Source organism: Fringilla coelebs (genome assembly GCF_963513975.1).
Source record: "Fringilla coelebs genome assembly, chromosome: 15".
Lineage (NCBI taxonomy): Eukaryota > Metazoa > Chordata > Aves > Passeriformes > Fringillidae > Fringilla > Fringilla coelebs.
In genome coordinates, this window is record NC_140041.1 from 9,971,390 (window position 1) to 9,977,389 (window position 6,000).

Here is a 6,000-nt window from a genome sequence, read left to right on the forward strand (position 1 = left end):
AGATCTCCAAATGCATAAATAAGATTTGATGATGTATTAATTTGGTCACAGTAAAGATTCAAGCTACAAGGCTCTTCTGCTATCACATATTTGCAAGCCATAAATACATTTCCTAAGAAACAAGCTTAAGGTGTAGCGATGCAATCAGCATAATTAATATTTTTGTCTTTGAAATTGGCTGGAGTAACTCTGGTTGGCCATATTTTCCTGTGTGAAGACAGACACTCTGCTGAACCACATTTTCAAATTCCTTCTTCCTCAAATGCACATAGGCATCTGTTTTTCTGAAAGGTTCAACATCACGTAATTCTTAAAGTACAGCCTGAACATCCTGGTAAAGTGATACCCAAATTCCAAATATCAGCACTTCATTAGTCCAGTTGATTTGACACCTTGATCAAACAGCAGTAATAAACCCAGTCTGTTATTAACAGTTCTCAGGTACTGGTTCTTGATGACTAAACAAATTACTATGAATCTTATTGCTGTCAGACAGAGACTGTTCCGATTGTGGGCTTACACTGGTGTATTAACTGTACTTAGCAAAGAGATGATTCAATTTAGGTCTACATCATCATATCAGTAAGTAGTGGAATCCAGGAGATCATTACTACAATAGGAAAAAAACTAAGATGTAATAATTATTTTTCTTTCAGTACAAGGACTACGTTGGAAAGTTCATTTTTGTATCACAAGAGATTAACTGCAATACTATTTTCTTTCAATTGTTTCAAACAATGTAAGTGCTGCCATTCTCTCTTAAATCTATTTATGTGCCATAATAATAGCCACTCGCTGAACTCTTGCTGAAAACGTGCATTTGACTTTGCTGTGACAATGAACTTGCTCAGTTCTTAGCTAATCAGAAGCTACTCTGGCATAGTTATAAAATGGTATAGACTGGTCTCTAATAATACTTGCCTGGCAAAACAGGGTCTCTGCCTGGGACTGTGGTTTCTAGGTACAACAGAACTAAAAAGAGCCAGTCACTCAGTTATCATTTGTTCTGATGTGATTTCAAACTTTAGCTTGAGCTCTTTATCAAAGCAGTAACTCTTTGAGGTCTGAAACAGACAGGAGAGTGAAAAACAGCTGTAAACCAGTTGTTCCAAAACATTAACTTCTGATCTGAGAAGGTAGCACCATACATTTATTTTCATTTGGAAAACCAAGAGAACACTCCCCATCTAGGAATGCACAATAGGTGTACTTTCTGTTGAAGATTAAGACAATTAAAATTCCTATAGCAGTAACATAAAGGATGGGACAAAGAGAAATAACGTTTTCACAAAATCTGTGTGCAAAACAAAATACTGCTGCACAATTGTATTCAACTGGCAGAAGTCCCTCCCTCCCACAGTGGGTCTGAAAGACCAAAACAAATACCCCTTAATGTGCAAACTTCCACTAAGAACAGTGCTGGGAGTGTGACAAGAGTTTCTGCTGGGCATCCTGCCACCAACAGCCAGGAAAACGTAAATACAATTGTTTTCACTGACCACTGCTGGGAGAACTGGCCTGAAATAACCATTTATACATTATAGGTTTTTGCAGCTAGATAGAAAGCATAAAAATTTACAGAGGGCCTTAAGTCACTGGACCATTTGTGAAATCAATGCAAAAAAACTGCTTTAAATAACATTTTGAAAACAACTTTGTCCCTTAACATTTTTGTAGGAAAACAAAAACATAATAAAGAATTCATGTGCATGCTTCCAAGGCAAAATTCAGATGCAGAACAAAATTTAAAATAGATTATATACTGCTGAGAGAAGGGATGGCAAGAGCTTGATCCATCAAGGAGGTCATGAATGGTGTAATTCTTGCATCACCCCTGGAACGAGGACCATGAGCTGAATCCTGACCATCCTGTCTTTAGAATGGGCCTGGGTAAGGAACTATAGCTTCTTTGTGTTTTCTCAGCACCCTTCCCAATCAAGCAAGCAAGCCAGCCCTGCAGTCTTTCCACAAGTGCTGCATTTTTCTTTTCCAATTTCACCTCTTGAGATGACAAAATCTAATGCTTATCACTGTCCACAGGGCTAACATTTCCTCTCCCAATGGAGGATCTATCTGGAGGCTCTTTTCTCCACTTGTGGCATCAGCTACAGATCCCTACTCCTTTCTAACCTTGCTGGGGTAGGACTACCTTTTCTGTGGAACAGACAGCAGGCTTTGATCCTAGCTGACAGAGTTTCACAAAAATATGTCTGTACTTCTCTGAGAGCAAAGGTTCATGATTTTTCTTCCAGACTGTGACTGTATCACCTACCTTATCAAGAGAATATCTTTTATCAAAGCTCATTGCTATGTATTGGCAGAACTAGGCAACTCCTAAGAACAAACTTAAACACACTGGTTTCTTTTAAGACTTAGTTTGCAGTGGTGGACTTCTCTTTTTGCTCATGCTGATCTACAAAATAAGCAGTGCTTAAGCACTTCACTGACTTTACTGTCATTAAGCCAAATTCCAGTCTTGCCACTAGTTTTTATATCAGTTATGGCTCAATCTACACTGTCAACATTTGGCTTTACTGGTAATTAGAAGGGTATACAGCACACACAGCAAAGCAAAGTTACTCTTCAGAAACCCAGAAGGCCTAGATTTCAGTGCAAAGGTTACAAAACACAATGCAGCAAAAAAACCTGCAACCATTACTAAGTAAACAATGTAATGTCTTTCTTTCACAACACTTAAAAAAAAAAAAGCCCCAAATTCCCAAATACACTGGGTAGTTTTCTAATGATGCAAAATCTTTCATACCCAACTACATTAAAACATAATTTTCAAAGTAACTGCAATTGTCTTGTTCCAACATAAGTCTTTCAATTCTGGGCTGTCCCTGAGAACCCAGGTACTGTTTTTATTAATGGCACTCTTGATCCTTCACTAATTTATTTCTTTTACTCTTCAGAATGGGGGAGGCAGTGGATCTGCCAAGTTCTCTACAGACCTGTTGCTAAGTGACAGCCACACACAGTCCTGGGGAAAAAATGGTTGTTCACTTGCATGGTCAAGGGATAAATAACAAGTCTCATCCAAGTATATTTCAAAAACAAGTCTCTTTCCATCTCTACAAATGAAGCAACCTCAGCTTTACACCATCCTGCTTGCATAGGAGCTAGTTCCAACTGCTGGCTTCAGGCACAATTTCATGGGCCTTCTACAACTTTTAAAGATTACAGAAGAAACAAAAGAATTAGAGGGAGATGCGAGTCATAGAATCAGTCTGTTGCCCTCACTGTCTCCTACACGCACAAACACGTCAGCCTCGAGTCTCAGTCCCAGCGCTGCTGTGCTGGAGCCGGTGCGGAGCCCCAGGAACCTGCATTCACCTGCGCCCTGCAGCACTCGCAGTCCCCTTGCAGGAACACCCACACCCAGCCAGTCCGTATGGGCTGCTCAAATCCCGCAGGCAGACATATTGCAGCCTCTACAAGAAGTGACAGTCCTAAAAGAATAAGAAGCCCTGTTTCCAGACAAACATTTATTTTTACTACTCTCAGAAGCCTCTGCTTACGGTTTAAAATACATCATTAGGCTTTTTAAAATTAAGTCATTCACACGGGGCAGGTAACTTTTACACCGCGGGTTCCCCATCCCGAAGTGAAACACACGGAAAACGAGTCCTGCTGTTTTTCGCCTGGTGCTTTTCGAAAGCAGTCTCCCGCGATTATCCTCCCCTGCTCGGCGACCCGCGGTGGGAACGACAAGGACGGAGCCCGTCCGTGCGTGGAACAGCGGGGACGCGGGGGACCGCGGCTCCACACCCCCGGCCGCTCCTGCACCCCCGCCGGGCTCCTTCCAGCCCCACACCGTCATTCCATAGCGGATTCCAGGGAAATACAGCCCCGCTGCCACCATTTCGCGGGGCGCGGGTGGATCTCCCGGCTTCACCCGAGGCACAGCAAGAAGCAGCTGAACCGACTCCCGGTTTCCCTCAGGGGAGGGGACCGGCACCCCTCCGTCCCACGGCGCGCCCGGCCGGCTCGCGGCCCCCCACCGCCGCCGGGTGTCACCGCGCCGCGACAGAGCCCCCCGCGCCCCCTCCTTCCCGCACGGCGGGCGCACCACGGCGGTGACTTACGGCGCGGGCAAGATGTCTCCGGTCGGCCGGCGGCGGCCCCGCTCCCGTCCCCGCTGCCGTCGCCGCTGCCGCTGCCGCTCCCGCTGCTCCGCTCCGCTCCGCCCGCGGGGCCACCGGGATCGGCTGGACGGGCTGGCGGAGCTCCCACAATGCCCCGCGCGCCCTCGCGTCACATCCACCGCCCGCCCCTGACGGCGGGCCGCCTCACGATGCCGTGCGAGCCATCGCGCTCCCTCACCATCCCCTCACCGTCTCCCCACGCTCCACTCACAATCCTTCACGATCCTTTCACGGATCCCCTCACGATTCCTCACGGCTGGGCCACGGGTGCCGCGATCCCGGAGGCTGCCGGGGCTCTCCTGGCTCCCCTCCCGCCCGCACGGGCCCCAGGCGCAGCTGGCCCGGCCCGGCTGTTGAAAAGCCCGGTCCCTGCGTGGGGCTGGGCTTTGGCACCGCGGCCTCCGCAGCTGCTGCCGGCCGAGCCATTGTGTACAAACGTGTTCGCTCCCAAATTGTCAGGATGGGGAGGTCAGAAGGAGGGGTTCGCGGTGTGTTCTCCGAAGAAGGAAGTTTATGGAGGGAAGAGAATGAGCAGCTGGATTGTTCCGTGAGGAGCACGCACCTTCTTCCTCGTGCTGTACAAAAATGGCTCAGTGCCATTTTAGTAAGGCCCCAGATGGAGCCTTTGGAGGCCTTTGTGCATGGGCCACATGGATGTCCTTGAGCTCACCTTGCCGCATTGGTAGTGCTGGGTTGCCGCTGCCCCTTGCCCCCATGCCCTGTGCCAGAGCCAGAGTTCATTCCCTTTTCCACCTCTCCTCTCCTGCCTCCTCCAGTTGCCTCGCCCACCGGCTGCCCGTGGAAGAGAGGAGCTGCCACAGCGGATCTTGGCTGCAGGACAGAGAAGTCAGGACAGACAAGTCACAACAGATTGCCTCTGTGTTTACAATGGTGGGACTAGAAGCAGCTGGAGTTTTCAGTGTCCTGCAAGATTCTTGGCTTGCTAATACTCCCAGACTCTTGTGCTACTGCCATTTGAAAGGAGCATCCTACTTCTTCAGTACCCAAAGCAGAATGCCAGCCCATAGCCTCCTCCCAGTGTCCCTTGCTGTTCTTTCATGGGTAGAGCTGTACTAGGTGACAAGTGGAATAATGTCATTACTACTAGATTACAAGGAGTTTCTTTCCTGCTCTTCTCATCAACCACTCTGAGCTCCAGTTCTCCTTATTTTGCTGAATATCAGCATATTGTCATAGGGTCTTTGTCATACAAAATAGAAAGCAGAAAGGAAGAAGGGGATTTAAAAGAAAAAAAACCAAGGGAATGGGAACAGCCTATGTAAAATGTATGGCTGGTCTGAGAAAATCATTTCAAAAAGTGTTTCAGGCTCAGGCTAATTGTGGTGCTCTCATCCACCTAAATGGCCAGACCTGGTCTGGTTTTTAACATAGCTAAACTCAGTGTCTCCTGAGACATCTCTCATTACTTCTCAGTGCACCACACACGGTCCAATGCAGCCTAGTCCTGGCTGCACTCCCTGAGTGCTGATTGTACCCTGCCTGTCATGCAGTGGGGCAGTTTTGCCTAACAAAGGCTCCCTGCTGGGTAAGCACCCTGATTGCCCTTAACCCGAGGATATGGATACAGTCCTTACTAGGCCATCTGCCATGGCTCTTCTTAGGAAGCTCTGCTTTCCCTACCCACACACATCATCTCCTTCCCACCTCCCCCTCCTCCTCTTCCTCCCCCGTGTTGCCCCACTCCCTTTTTCCTTGCTGGTAGTGCTGCCCACACAGTAACCTTTCCCTATGCTGTGCAGAGCACCCAACAGAGCTGGTCCTCCAGTGTTTGGCTCTTCACACTTTGTTTTCCTGGCACCCACACAAACCTTATTTAAATAAAGAAAAATTC

General features: G+C 47.5%; 1 protein-coding gene across 5 annotated transcripts in view; it reads right to left on the reverse strand.

Annotated features, from left to right (window-relative positions):
* The window catches only part of MACROH2A1 (macroH2A.1 histone), a 42,911-nt gene extending 38,697 nt beyond the window's left edge, over positions 1-4,214 (reverse strand). For all 5 annotated transcript variants that reach the window (XM_084216132.1, XM_084216130.1, XM_084216131.1 and 2 more), the window contains exon 1: positions 4,089-4,214. The gene's annotated coding sequence lies outside the window, so the exon portion shown is untranslated. The remainder of the gene's footprint in view (positions 1-4,088) is intronic.
* Between the last annotated feature and the right edge of the window lie 1,786 nt (positions 4,215-6,000).